Source organism: Gopherus evgoodei, unplaced genomic scaffold, assembly GCF_007399415.2.
Source record: "Gopherus evgoodei ecotype Sinaloan lineage unplaced genomic scaffold, rGopEvg1_v1.p scaffold_309_arrow_ctg1, whole genome shotgun sequence".
Lineage (NCBI taxonomy): Eukaryota > Metazoa > Chordata > Testudines > Testudinidae > Gopherus > Gopherus evgoodei.
The window spans coordinates 13,943-29,657 of record NW_022059972.1 but is presented as its reverse complement, the minus strand read 5'-3'; the positions used below and the strand labels follow the sequence as shown (position 1 = coordinate 29,657).

The window sequence follows — 15,715 nt, the reverse complement described above, 5'->3', positions numbered from 1 at the left end:
TCTTCCTCCCCTCCCCGATTTTCACACAGCAGAGGAGTGCAAACAGGAAAACGAACGGCTACTCCACAGCCTCACCGGAGGAACTCGACGCCCTTTGCTGTGGTGAGTAAGAAGTGGCTGTTGGCTGACAGGGCCTGTCCCCGAGGAGCTGGAACAGCAGCTACCACCTCCCCCTCTGTAGGGTTGGATCCCCTTTGTGGGACAGTTGTTTGACAGTTGTGTGCATCTCCAGAATATTCAGCGCTATGTGCAGAGGTCTCTGATGGAGAAGAAGTTGATTTACTATGCAGTGGAGCATCTGGGAGGAACTTTTGATGACCCTGTAAGTAGCTGCATCTTCTTTCAGAGGGCTGAGTTTTCCCTGCCCTAGTCTCATGAGGGCAGTTTATTGCTCGTTAATCTGTGGTACTCATTACAGCAGGCTGTGGGAAATGCTCATTGCCTGGCTGCATGGGCGGCTGCTGCTCCCTGCTCTGGAGAGCGTCTGTATTGCTCTGTCAGCCTCCCATCTTTCCTGAGCCAGTCTGGTAAGGTCCAAAGTGCCCCCTTCGGCTCGGCAGCTGATAGTCTGTGCAGACATCAGCCTCCTGCCAGTCCCACAAGCAGCAGCAGCGCCAGCCCCCCAGCACCACAGGGGCACTCAATGCATTTCCTGTGGGGAAATGGCTCCTTGGCGTTCAGCTGCTAGAGTGAGAGCCAGGAGAGAGCAGTGTCTGGCTCACCTTGGGGGAGAGAAGGGACTTGATGAGTGCGGATCTCCCTCTGTCTCCCCCACAATGCTTGCCAGTTTTATTGTCACTGTGATAGTCAGCGTTTTCCCTTCAGGGCTGGCCCTAGAGGGATCCGGGGTCTGGGACAAATCTCCCTTTTCCTCCCCAGGCCCTGCCCCCACTCCACCCCTTCCCCCAAGCCCCCACCTTTGTCCCATCTCTTCCCGGCTTGCACCATTCCTCTTCCTCTCCCACCTCTTCCCGTCCCTGCTCCTCCTCCACCCCACCCAGCGCCTCCTGAACCCCACTGAACACTTGATCACTGGCAAGTGGGAGGTGCTGAAGGGGAAGAGGAGGAGCTTGTTAGCACGGCCTGTAGTGGTGGGGGGGAGTTGGCTGCCAGTGGGTGCTGAGCACCTATTTTTTCTCTGTTGGTTCTCCAGCCCCAGAGCTCCCATGGAGTTGCTGACTTGGCTTCTTTCGCACTCTGGAGAGAGGAGCAGAACCAGGGCTATGGCTGATCTGTGGGGCACCAGGTGAGTGGCAGAGGTGTCAGGTGCTGAGAGTTTGCCTGACACCTCAGGGACACAGTGTGAGGTGGTGTCCCAGGGACCTCTATGAAAGGAGCAGAACCGGATTTATTTGGGGTGGGGAGAGAATTGAGAGTGTCTCAGTGGGTTGTACAGAGGTATTGCCTGGGTTAGAGACTGGCTAAAATGCAGGCCTCGCTGTGAGCAAGATTCAAACCTGCACAGGGGAACCCTAATAGATTTCAACTCCAACGCCTTAACCACTCGGCCATCACAGTTGGGGGCACAAAAATGCCCCAATGCCAGAGAAACTGGTAAAGAATCACAATGTCCAGGTTTGAAGCCATCTGAACTACAGAATTCCCACCGCAAACCTGGCTCCCAAAGCACAGGGGGGATTTGGGTTTGTTCTCTTTGCTTAGCCATGCGCAGTCGCACAGAGAGCACGTTTAAAAGTCTCCCCTCCCACAGGGCGAGAATAGGAAATGATTCTTAACTTGAAGATTGATGTAAATGAGGATGTTTGGACCACAGGGCCAGGGACTGATCTTTGCTAGAGAAACCAGTGACACACAGAACCAGGCTAAGGAAAATGTTTCCTGGAGTCAGTAACTGGATTAGGAGCAGTATTGTGCAGAGAAATGTCTCACAAGAGGAGTCAGAGCATTGGTGTTTCGGTAGCAGAAGTCACAGCTACAGTGGGGGAAGTCTAGCTTTGGTTTCTGGCCAACAAAGGGATGAGTTTTATTGTCTCCAAATTTCAGTAGAAAAATTCAGACCCAAACTGTGTGTGGTGGGGGTTTCTCTGGTTTGGTTTGTTTTTCTCATTTGAAATGTCCTTTTTCATTTTTCGGGGAAAACTATTTGGAAAAGGCCAAGGAAGAGTCCAAACAATTACAAATATCCATGGGAGTGAAGGTTTCTCTCTGCGCCGGGGGAGAGGTGGAGATTTTCATGGAGGGGAGTTGAGGAGATAAATGAGAGACTTTTGCTCCAGCAGAGGGAGCGGCTTGGCAGGTTCATTTTTACCAAGTGAAAGCCCCGCCCCCCCCCCGCCACACACACATTGCTCCCCTGCTGCTGCTGCCCCAGCTCAAAGCCCACTGTCACCCCCCACATGTGACCTACAGCTTCCCACTGACAGAGCCCTTATCTATCAGAGACAAAATCCGCTTCTCCCAGCTGAGCCCTCCCCCTACAGAGCCCAGGACAACCCTGACCTAGCCATGACAGGGGTTTGGGCTTAATCTTCAGGGCCAAGCGCAAAACCTTCAGCCGGGCTTGTTTCGCTCCCTTCCCACCTCAACCCAAGTGGCAGGGGAGAAACAGACGAGACGCACTGGCTGGAAGACGACTCCCTCCCACTTCTCTATAGCCTTCAGTGACATTATTAATATGAACTGGGACCACAGAGATCATTGTTGCCACCACTGTTATATATGTGCAGCAAATATTGTGCAAAGGTTGGCATGTGAGGTGTCTCCAGAGGAAGTGAAGGATAAATTCTCCGAACAACTAGATGCTCTGATATCATCAGCGCACTGCACAGACAAGCTGATCCTGCTTGGCGATTTTAATGCAAGAGTTGGATGCGATGCCGCAGCCTGGGAAGGAGTCATTGGGAAAAATGGAGTGGGAAAGTGTAACAGCAATGGTCTGTTACTGCTGAAAACTTATGCAGCACATGACCTTCTGATCACCAATACGGTCTTCCACCTTCCTACCCATAACAGGACTTCATGAATGCATCCCTGTTCCAAGCACTGGCATCTGATCGACTATGTCATCATCAGGAGAAGGGACAGACAAGATGTCAGGGTTACAAAAGCTATGTGTGGCACTGACTGTTGGACAGATCACAGGCTCATAGTATCTAAAATGAAGCTCCGTATCATGCTGAAGAGACGACCACAAGGCTGCAAGGCTCTCAAAGGATCAACGTGTCGAAGCTGAAGAACAGCCGCATCACTGAAAATCTAGTGGAAGACCTAGAGAATGAGCTTCCTGATCTTCGTAGTGAGGATGACGCTGAGAAAGACTGGGAGCGATTCCGCAACACTGTCCATACAGCTGCATCAAAGGTATCGGGGTCCTCCACACGCAGGCGGCAAGACTCGTTTGACTAAAATGATGTGGAAATCCAGACCTTACTTGCTGAGAAGCACCGCCTGCATCATGCATATCAGAACTATCCATCCTCAGCGGCAAAGAAGACCGCCTTTATCAACACTCACAGAACAGTACAGAACTGAATGTGCAAAATGCGGGACTTGTGGCTGAGCGTCAAAGCAGATGAAATACAGGCGTACGCAGACAGGAACGACTATAAGCAGTTCTATGAAGCCCTCAATACACTCTATGGTCCACAGCCTTCTGGGAACTTTCCCCTCCTGAACTCTGATGGCACTGTGCTCCTTACAGAAAAGCCACAGATTCTCCAGAGATGGGCTGAACATTTTGAAGCAGTTCTCAGCTGCCCCTCAGTCATCAAAGATGAGGCCATTGAAAAGATGCCCCAGGCTGCAGCCAGTGACTCCTTGGATGCTTCACCAGAAGAGGACGAAGTGAAGAAAGCCATCAATCAGCTGTCAAGCAGCAAAGCCCCAGGGTCAGATGCCATACCAGCAGAGGTGTACAAAGTCTTTGGACCCATGTTGCTACGGAAACTCATTGAGCTGTTTCAGTCCTTCTGGAAGCAGGGATCCATTCCACAGGAATTTAGAGATGCGTCCATCGTGCACCTCTATAAGAGGAAGGGCAATCGCCAGGTATGCAACAATCACCGTGGAATCTCGCTGCTCTCTACAGCTGGGAAAGTTCTTGCACGGGTTCTGTTGAACCAATTGGTCACTCACCTGGAGCAGGGCTTACTGCCAGAATCACAGTGCGGCTTCCGCAAGGGACGTGAGACTATTGACATGATCTTCGCTGTGCGTCAGCTACAGGAGAAATGTCAAGAGCAGAATCGCGAACTCTACACAACTTTTGTGGACCTCACGAAAGCATTCGACTTTGTCAGTCGCCAAGGCCTGTGGAGGATCATGCCAAAATTCACTGTCCAGACAGATTCATACAAATGGTAGGTCAATTTCATCACTATATGATGGCTCGTGTCCTGGAGGACGGTGAAACATCTGAGGCCTTCCCAGTCACCAACGGTATCAAACAAGGGTGTGTTTTAAGCACCCACTTTGTTCAGCATGATATTCTCTGCCACTCTGACTGATGCCTTTCAACACTGCACTGAAGGAGTAGGCCTGAAGTACAGAACTGATGGGAAACTATTCAATCTGAGGCGACTGTGTGCCATCACCAAGGTGAAGGAAACTGTATTTTGAGACTTTCTCTTTGCCGATGATTGTGCTCTGAATGCTAGTACAGAGTCAGAAATGCAAGCTAGTGTGGACAAGTTTTCATCTGTGTGCAACAACTTCGGTCTCACCATTAACATCAAGAAGACTGAGGTTATGCACCAGCCAGCTCCCCATGCTCCCTGCTCAGAACCGTCCATCACTGTAAATGGACAGAGACTTCAGGCAGTGGACCACTTCACGTACCGGGCAGTACCCTTTCCCGAGCGGTGTCAATCGATGTTGAAGTAAACTGCAGAACTGCTAAAGCCAGCTCTGCATTTGGCCGATTGCGCTCCAACATCTGGGAACATCGAGGGATCAGCCTACCAACGAAGCTGAAGATCTACCAAGCAGTGGTGCCTCCACTCTGCTGTATGCCTGCAAGACGTGGACTGTTAATCGGAGTCATGCATGAAGGATCGATCACTTCAACATTTCCTGTCTGCGAAAGCTTCTAGAAATCAGATGGCAAGACAAAGTGCCCGATACTGAAGTCCTTACCAGAGCCAGTCTGCCGTCAGTTCACACACTGCTGATGAGAGCCCAGACCAGATGGGCCAGACATGTTGTGATAATGTCAGACGAGAGCATTCCTAAACAACTCTTCTACGGAGAACTCACCCAGGGAAAGTGCTCTCATGGAGGACAAAAGAAGCGGTTCAAGGACATGCTGAAGATCTCTCTGAAGTCCCTCAAGATCAACACTGCCACATGGGAAACCCTCACACTGAACTGTCCAGCATGGCGCAGCCTCATTCAGACAGGCAGTAATACCTCTGAGGTGAGACGTACTGCTGAGACTGAAAGAAAGCGTGAGCTGTGCAAGTCCAGAGCTGCCTGCACATTATCAACAGTGCCATCACGTCTGTCCGATGTGTAACAGGACTTTCCATGCCCAAATTGGACTGATCAGTGATATTCGGACGCACAGAGTACGGTCATCAAACGAATGAGTTGCTGAGGTCTTCATTGACAATGATGGACGAACATCATCATGTCAATAACGTCACAGCAGGTGACATGGCACCAGTGAGACTGATATTGGAATACTGCCTCCAGTTTCGGTGTCCTCATTTGAAAAAGATGTTGTGAAATTGGGGCTGGGGCAGCAAAGAGCCAACAAATGTACTGAGGGTTGGAGAAAAATGCCTTCTAGTGAGCTATTGAACAAGCTCAACTTGTTTAGCATATCAAAAGAAGACTGAAAGGTGACTTCATTGAAGTGTTGAAGTGCCAGAATGGAGAGAAAAGATTAGATATTAAAGGGCTCTTTAATCGAGCAGAGAAAGGCATAACAAGACCCAATGGCTGGAAGATGAAAAGAGACAAATTCATATTACAAAAATGGTACTGGCACAAATATTCAAGAGCGAGGATGATTCACACAGTAACAAGCTACCAAGGAAAGTGGTGGATTCTCCATCTCTTGATGTCATTTCATGAAGACTAGATGCCTTTCTGGAATGTGTTTGCCCCCAAAGTAGCTACTGTGTCATACAGGAGGCCTGTGAAATGATCCAACCTCCGCTCCTGGGGAAGATGGCAGCTGCTTCCCTCAGGTTCTGGGGACACCTGCAGAGCCTTCTTCCTGAACATCCTCAGGAGCCTGGCCATCCTGGAACCCAACGTGGAGCAGGCATGAGTCTGTGGTCAAGGCAGCCTCTCGCTAACCAGCCTGTTTGGTCCTCACACATCCCTGCTCCAGCCAGAGCAGCTCCTCCTCCCGCCACCGGGGTGCAGGGAGTGCAGGCTACACACACTTACATGATCTGCTCCCCTTCAGCGTTCCCCCTCCTCACCCCTGGGGCTGCAAGAACCAGGGAGTCTCGTCCTTTTCGAGCACTAGGGTGAGTCACAAAGATCATCGGTCACTTTGGACAAGTAGCTCCCTCCTGCCAATCCAGGACACACTCCCCCCCACCACATCCCCCCACCCAGGCTAGAGAAGGAACAGAACCCAGGAGTCTGGACTTCTCCTGGGAAACCATTCCCCACTTCAAAGTCCCTAGGCATAGCAAGGCCAGGGCCCCCTCATTTCCCATTGATTTCCATGCTCAGCAGCTCCCCGGGTCTGGCCCAGCTCAGAGACTCTCAGCCTGGGGAACAGTCTCCCACAAGGGAATTGCTGGGAGCCCCATTGCGGGGACCTTGCCAAACACACTGGAGATGGCTCTGGAGAAGCCCCTCCCAAGTCTGAGAGTGAGGAGTTCCTGGGGGGTGTTTGCAAATTCAATCTCCTTTGGGAGAGATTCTTTTCCCCTCTTTCTGCCTCTCCCCAGACAGACAGGGGATGCCACCGAGCAACCCTAATGCCACTCACTTGCTCTGGTGATGGAGCGATGGATGGAGGATGTTCAGTGTCATCCCTCACCCTTCTCCTCACTCTCCCAGCCCAAGGCAGACTGGAGAGAGGGGTGGTGACCTGAGGAGTTACCCTGCCCAGCCAGCAGGCAGGGTGATGACACTGGGCGATCGGCTGGCTGGGAAAACAAGAGCCTGTCTTATTGCCAAGGAAAGGAGAAACTTGGCCATCAACAGGGGGTGCAGAACATCACCCTAGTGTGGAGGTGACAAGGCCTCCAGAATCTGGAAATTCTAGCACTTTACACACCTTCCCGGAGCCTCCCAATCCCCCTGGGCTCTTGGGACTGCAACCCCAACCCTACTAATTTGAAACAGGCCTGGGGAGGTGAAGCTACTGGCTCAGGGTCACACCAAGTGTCAGAAGGATGGATGGAACCCAGCAGTCCTTCTTTCCAGGTCCCTTCACTAACTGCACACTCCCTCTGGGGTTTCACTTCATCCCAGTCTAGAGAGATGGGCCCAGCCATGGAGTTTGGCTCTAGAAGACCAATTCTCCAATTTGTTAAGGGCGTTTTGAATTCCAATCCTGTGCTCCAAAGTGCTTGGTGTCATTTGCAAATTTTAGAAGCATGCTCTCCACTCCATTATCCAAATCTGTAATGAAAATATTGAATAGTACTGGACCCCGGACTGACCCCTGCCGAACCCAACAGGTACACCCTCTCTGTTGGACAGCCAAACATGGAGAAGGGCTCTTGGAGTCTGGGCTTTCAACCAGCTCTGCACCCACATCACACTGAATGTGTCTAGACCGCATTTCCCTCATTTGCTTGTGAGACTGCCCTATAGGACTGTGTCAAAAGCCCCAGTAACACCGAGACTGATCCCATCTAATGTTTACCCACCTCCAACAGGCCCAGAACCCTTCCAAAGAAGGAAAGAGGATTGATTTGGAATGATCTATTCTTGACAAACCCATGCTCACTCGTCCTAAGAACCAAGGTATCCTGTACGTGCCGCGACAAACTGATTGTTTAAGAATCTATTCCAGTAACTCTCCAGCTATGGAAGTGAGGCTAGCTAGTCTGTAAGTCTCAGGGGTCTCTTTGTTCCCCTTTTAAAAATAGGTTCTGTCTTGTTCATGAATGGGAAGGTGTTCTTTTTCAGGGATCTTGGACGAGAACTGAAGCACAATACCTGGTTTGTTAAGGCCACAAAAACAGAGGCAGGAACCTCTTCTCTCCTGCTGGCAAAGAACCCCAGGTACTTAAGAGAAAGGGACTCACATTCCTGAATGCTCTTTAAAAAAGGCAGTGGTTAAAAAGTTTGGCCCTGACCATTTCTTGTTTCCACAGATTAGATATTTTAGCAAACTTTAGAATTCCTTGGTGCTAAATACCATGAAACTCCCCTTTCTCCTTCACAGAGGGCTTTAACGCCCCTTATCTCACTCAGGCTCATGACTGCCCAGAGTTCGAGAATTGTCCCTCTTCCCATTGGACAGATGGGAAGGAGCCTGAGGTCCAGAGAAGGGAAGTGACCTACCCAAGGGGCTACACAGCAAGGCGGTGGCAGAGCCAGAAAGAGAAGCCACCAGTCCTGACTCTTGTTCTAACAAACAGCAAACTCCCCCAGAGGCAGGGATAGAGCCCAGGAATCGAGATAGTGGGGAAATTTCATTGAAGCCATTTCAGTCAGAAAATCCCCTTCAGATTAAACCAGTTTGTTTCTCAAAATCAAAACAAGTGAGATGAAAGTTCTTTGCAAAAATATTTTGTTGCAAAACAAAAGCATCTCCTGTTTGTCAGAGTGTGTTAAATTGTCTCGTCGCAAACAAAGAGGAGACACTTAGATCTCAAAAATTAGAAAAGATGCTTCAATCTGAGCTAAATAGTTGCTGCTCTTAATTTCAAAATAAAAAAATACAAATGAAAAAGACTATTTCAGCTATTCTATTATGTCATAATCTGTTCTGAGTAAACGTGATAGGACACCTCATATTACGCACTACTCCTAGTGACACTCTTCAGTGGATCCCCATCCTCCACCCACCGTGAGATAGGTAGGAGCAGATCATTAGTATCCCTACTTGAAAGAGGGAGAAGCTAAGGCTGAGAAAGGAGAATTGACTTGTCTTAGGTCACACAGCCAGCCAGTGGCAGAGTTGGGAACAGGACCCAAGAGCCCTGATTTTCAAACTAAGCATCAGATCATGAATTTCAAACACTGAATGACTTGAGTAAAGTGTTCTCAAATGAGCTGCAGACCAACAACAGTGCAGAGTAATTATTCAGCATGTATTTGAGAACTGCAATGTTAGAGAGAACCATGAACTGCTCAGAGACAGTTAATGCAGAAAGCAGCAAAATTTGTCAAACGTATGACTGGTTATGACTTATTTACTTGGTTTTAAAAGAGAATAAGGACCTCAGTCTCCTCCCTGTCAATAACCCCCTGCTCAGCCAATCAGGGTAGAGACTGAGGATGGGAGGCCGAGGATTCTCACCAGAGAGCCCAAAGGATGGCCCAGGTCACGAGTGGGGTCACTGCCAGAACACTATTTCAGCCTCACATTTTTGGGTGGACCTCTCACAGTGGGAGCTGCCAAGTACTCCCCTGCAACACACACGCACACAGACACACACACCTGCTGGTGTTGGGAGGGGAAGAGGAGAAAGGACAAAAGAAGCAAGAGACAAAGGGAAAGGAGGGAGAGAGGGATGGAGGAAAAGGTGTAACAAAAAGGACAAACCCTATTGTCCCCAGTGTTTCTAAGGGACAAAATCTCAGATGCAGAATAAAATTCGGCCTCCTTAAGCTCGTGATTTCCATGCCTAGAATTCAACTGTCAACAGATGGATCAGACTGAACAGGTTTCAAAACTCCAGGAGGCTCTTACCTTCTAAACAGAGACAGTTGTTTTCTAGTAAAATCAAGAAAAGGGAAGGAGAAAACTCGAAAGAGATTCCTCCTGGCGCTCACGTACGTGAACCCAAATCCTCTCTCAGTCCTCAAAGACAGACCTGGAGAAAGAGACTTGCTGAAGTAAAGTCACAGGGATCTCTGAGGTTTCCCTGGCTGATGTCAGCGTCTCTCTGTGAGGTCACCACCTCCCCACCACCTTGACCAATAGTCTGAGGTCCTGCAAAAGGCCTTTGTGATGTCACTGCCACATCCCTCCCTTGCTGTGCTAATGTCTTGCCCCTGGCCAGGCACTTTGGAGGTTTGAGCTACTCTCTGTGGATCACCCCACTCAAGGAGCGTTCGTTCTAGGCAGCAAGCCGGCTAGACAGGAAAACATCAGACACTGCTCTCAATGCTACACTCAGTTTTTCAGAAATTAGTTGATTTTATGGCCGAAAGAGACAATTAGAGCATCTAATCTGACCCGCTGCATAACACAGGCCTCCTGTGTGACACAATAGCTACTTTTGGGGCAAACACATTCCGGAAAGGCATCTAGTCTTCATTAAATGACATCAGGAGATGGCGAATCCACTACTTTCCTTGGTAGCTTGTTCCTGTGGTGAATCATCCTCGCTGTTGACTATTTGTGTCTTATTTGTAATATGAATTTGTCTCTTTTCACCTTCCAGCCATTGGGTCTTGTTATGCCTTTCTCTGCTCGATTAAAGAGCCTTTCATACCCAATCTTTTCCCTCCATTAAAACCATTCAACACTTCAGTGAAGTCACCTTTCAGTCTTCTTTTGATAAGCTAAACAGGTTGAGCTCGTTCAATAGCTCACTAGAAGTTATTTTTCTCCAACCTTCAGAATATTTGTTGGCTCTTTGGTCATCAGACTCCTGAACTGCAGCTGGATGTGGCTCTTGTTCTTCTGCACAGCACAGCTCCTGGAGAAGAGGGATCTGCAAATGTACATTCTTATGATACCTTTGTTTAATTGATGAAAACATAAACTAGACATTTGGAGGACTGGAACTGATTTCAGCTGATGGACAGCTTTGCTAGGTTTTTATGCATATGGACAGCAAAATGTTGAGTGTTTACATTCATATCAAGCATCCCTGTATAGTGGAACTCCTGAACATAATGAAGAATGGAAATGAAAATGTTTTCCTTTTTTAAAAAAAAGAAAGAAGGTGAAAAGAGAACACAGAGGTTTGAACCAAGGACCAATTGAGCTGTAGTTAAGTACTCTACTACCAAGCTATACACCTATGACAACAGGAGTATAGGATTGTGATCTCCAGGACTTTGATGGACAGACCTTGCTTCATCAAGCTCCTTTGCCATTCGCAGACCACAGGGGGTTTTAAAAATGGGGTTTCATTAAACTTCTTAAATGTAGTAAACTCCACAGCTTGCACACCCACCAATATAGCTTCTCCCACTGACATAGCTGCCACCTTTTGGGGAAGTGGATTAACTACACCCACAGGAAAAAACTCTCCAGTCAGCATAGAGCAGTGGTTCTCAAACTGTGAGTCAGGACCCCAAAGTGGGTCATAACTCTGTTTTAATGGGGTCACCAGGGCTGGGAATAGACTTGTTGGGATCTGGGGCTGAAGCCAAAAGTCTGAGCCCCACCACCCAGGGCTGAATCCCTTAAGCTCTGGTTTTACCTTCCCCCAACTGGGGCTGGGCTTAGTCTCCCCTGCTTCTACCCACTGGGGAGGGGCTTGGTCTCTTTTTCCAGGGCTACGTAGTAATTTTTTTTTGGCAGAAGCGGTGTGTAGTGAAAGGAAGTTTGATAAACCCTGGCATAGAGCCTCTGAATATGTCTAGACTTGGCTCCCTGTGGCACTGTGGGTGATCAGACACTGAAAGTACAGCCATGAAGACACCACACACCAGCCTTGCCTAGCAGGCAAAAATCAAACTTCCCCAGAAAGACACCCAGTGTTTTTTAACCCATCTCCCTAAGCACTCAGCCACAACCACTTAACAAAGGGGCTTTTCTACACTATGGTTCTGGTCTTACTGAAGGGTCATTTCCAATTGTTTGCTCAGACCAGCATTGGGGGAAATGGTGCCCTGGGCAAAGCTTGTACTTTGGCACTTCCCCATTGCCCCTGGATGATCCCCCCTCCCCCTTTACTGCTAGCTTCTGCACTCCCAACCCTTGCACCTCCTTCTCCCCTAACTCTTGCCCCCACCTGTGCTGCCTTTGCCCTTAACTCCCTGTGCCACCAGCCATGACCCTCTCCTGCAGCCCCTTCACATGGTTCCAGTGCTGGGGGCCCCGCACTTGTTCTCCCTTTCCCTGGGCTTTGACATCACTAGCCCCTGATTAGTGAGTAGGGTTCAGTGGTCCCCAAAATGTGAGGCATAACTCCTAAGGGGACACAGAGGAACCTTCATGGGGGCACCTCATGGCCTGAGCCAGCCCCCATAGAGAGAGCACCACTCAGCCCAACTCTGTCCCAGCTCTTCCCCAACCCCACCCTCAGCCTGGGCCTCTGGCTCCCAGCTTGGCCTGGACTTCCTTACCCCTTTCTGCACCCCTTCCCCAGCAAGCAACAGCCCCACTCCCAGCCTCAGTTCTTGACTCTGGCTTCCAAGGGTCCACAGCCATGCATAAGAGGGCACAGTGTGAAATATTTGGGGACCACTGTTCTAGGATGATGTTCTCAATCACTTCTATGCAGCCCAATAAAGGCTATTCCTCACCCACCTACTCCTCCATCAGGACCGGCTGGGTATGTTCTGCTGCTCTTCACTCATGCAGGAAGGATAATAACATTTCATTCCACTCAATCCTAAAGTGATTTGTAACCAGCCAACACCAGTCCTTCTAGGAAAGTGGCCCCATCATGCTGCATCACTAGGCAGAGTAGGTGTGTCTATGCAAACACAGTCTGTTCCTGAAGTCTTTCCCCCATCTCCTAACTAGATGTGAGGAGGGAGCTCAATCAGCCCCTGCTTCCTCTTAATATTTAAAAAGTCCATATTGTCCCTATCTCTGCTGGCCTTAGATTTCTCCTACTGTCTCTATCTTGACAGCTCAGATGAAATAGCCAAGTGGTTAAAGTGGTAGACTACTAATCTATTGTTCTCTGCATGCATAGGTTCAAATCCCCTTCTCCTGGGATGCATTTAGTCTTCACTCCTCCTTTATAGACAACCGTCTCCCCCTTTGCTACAATGAAAAACCAAACAATGTTGCTTCTTGCAAACAAAAACCTTCTTAGAAACTCAGATCCCCCCTCCCGATTTAAATAAAATGTCTAAATCCCAGATTTCTAAATAAATAAATAAATAAAATCTCTAGTCCTGTATTTCTTAGTTTTTGTCTCGAAAGGTAACATCCTCATCATCTCCCCCAAACACGCTGAGAGCCGCCCAAATTATTAAAATACCCTCAACTCGAGCAAAGCCAGAACAGTGAACCAGAGCTAGTGTCTAGGCCAAGCTGTTCTGAAGGAGGCAACTCAAACATTATCTCCCTGCTTCCCTTGGCAAGCTCTGACTGAGAAAACAAAATTCCCCAAACTGAAAAATTTTGCTGAAAAACCAATACTAGTCTGTTTGGGGACTTTGGTTTGAAAGTATTATTATTATTCTCTTCTGATTTCTGAATCAGTTCAGTCTTTGTCCTCCAGGTGTGTTTCCAGCTGTTGAGTTGTGGGGAAGAGAGACCAAGTCATGATGTCTCTTCCCCTCATAGACTCATAGACTCTAGGACTGGAAGGGACCTCGAGAGGTCATCGAGTCCAGTCCCCTGCCCTCATGGCAGGACCAAATACTGACTAGACCATCCCTGATAGACATTTATCTAACCTACTCTTAAATATCTCCAGCGATGGAGATTCCACAACTTCCCTAGGCAATCTATTCCAGTGTTTAACTACCCTCACAGTTAGGAACTTTTTCCTAATGTCCAACCTAAATCTCCCTTGCTGCAGTTTAAGTCCATTGCTTCTTGTTCTACCATAGTTTCATCTAACTTGCTAGGAAGCTTCTTTGCTACCATGTGAGTCAAGCAGTGTCCATTGTCTCTGTGCTATCTTGGAGAAGCCTGCATTGTACACGGTTCCTGGGATAGTCCTTGGGAGTGTGGATACCTTCAATGGGACAGCAGCGAGTCTGGCTCCTCCCTTGTCGCACCTGAAAGGCTGGTGGGGGGCATTTCTCAACCTCATAACATATCTCAGTAATGCACACAGAGCAAAACTTCATAACTTCCCAACCAATGCGAGCACACACAGTCCAACAAAATATTAATGTTCAACAGATCAAGACTTTTGAAATGATACCTCACCAGGCAGACTTTGTACAAACCATGTCATCATTATATGAGAGTGGTGAATATGGAGCTTCCAGGTGCTGCTCTGAGCACAGTGTGCCACACCTGGGCTTCCATTGCAATGGAGACGTACCCTTGGAGTCCATCTCTCCTGGGATAAAGATGGCAGCAGGGTTGACCTGGGTCATCTGACTTGGGATCCTGGATGTAAAGCTGAGGGGCTAAAAACTGTGGTGCAGATATTTGAGTTCACAGTGAAGCCTGGGTTCAGAAACCATCGCCCCTCATGGGGCCTCAGAAGTTGGGCTCAAGCCCATATGTCTGCATTGTAATTTTACAGTGGTTGGGAGGGAGTTTAGGAAGTAGAAATGGTAAAACCACATTGAGGGAACTGGAACACTGACCTATCAGCTCTCAACACCCAAACTTTCAGTCACTCTATTATCAGTGCCTTTGAGTGTAATTTAAACAGTAGGTCTACCTAGCTCTGAATCTTGTCTTCTGACAGTAGCCAATACCAGGTGCCCCAAAAGCCACTCCCCCCCAAGCACCACTGGGGGTTGAACCCAGGATCTCCTGTTTACAAAACAGGCACTTTAACCAACTAAGCCATGGTGCCTGCTGTTATTTAATGCATATGTGCTCACACCTGACTCTCTGACAAGTCCCACTGGGCCCTGACAAGTGTTGCTTGTGTTTGGCTTCTGTAAAGCAGAGCAGCAGGTGAAGTTTTGCTCCCAAGGTGTGTGTGTGATTCTTTGGTCAGGTCTACACTACAAAATTAGGTTGGTGTAATTACATTACTTAGGCTGGCAATGCAGTTATATCAACCTAATCCCAGTGTAGATAGCGACTCAGCTGTTAGAACTTTCTGGAGCTATGAAAGGGGAGGTGCCCAGCCTCTGTAGCAGGAATTCAGGGCAGGTGAGTTCACGGCAGACTTTATGGGATGCTGGTGGAGGCCAGTTATGGTGTTATAATGACCAGCAGCATTTACACTGACAATTTGTCTCTTTAAGTTTGCTGCAAAAAGCTCTAGGCCTCTCGTCGAGGTGGTTATATTTTGTCACCAAAACAGGGCAGTTTTGTCACCAGACATGGCATTGCAGTGTGTACACCAGCCACAAGATGCCAACCGAGGGAGTGTTGTGTGGTTTTCACACACCTGAGCAATATAATGATGATGAAGTAACTTTGTAGTGCAGATCTGGCCAAAGATTCACACACACACACAACTTGCAAGGAAAACGTCACCTGCTCCTCTGCTTTGCAGAATCCAAACACATGCAAAGCTTGTCAGGTCCCGATGGGGAATGGCAGAAAGTCAGGTGTGAGCAGACAGTGTATTTTAGCCACAGAAAGGTACCATAGGTTAGCTGGCTAAAGCAGCAGATTGGAAACAGGAGGTTCTGGGTTCAACTCTCAATGATGCCTTGTTGAATAACTCTTGGGGCACCTGGTATTGGCTACTGTCAGAGGACAAAACACAGAGCTAGATGGGCTTTTGGTCCAGCCCAGTATGGCTGTTCTTATGGTTTAAATTACACTCATAGGCACTGACAATAGGGTTACTGAAAGTTTGGGAGTTAAGAGCTGATAGGTCAGTGT

General features: G+C 48.5%; 1 non-coding gene across 1 annotated transcript; it reads right to left on the bottom strand.

Annotated features, from left to right (window-relative positions):
• Positions 1–14,652: 14,652 nt before the first annotated feature.
• Positions 14,653–14,726, bottom strand: TRNAT-UGU. Its single transcript has one exon. It is a non-coding gene; the product is annotated as a tRNA-Thr (tRNA).
• Positions 14,727–15,715: the final 989 nt, after the last annotated feature.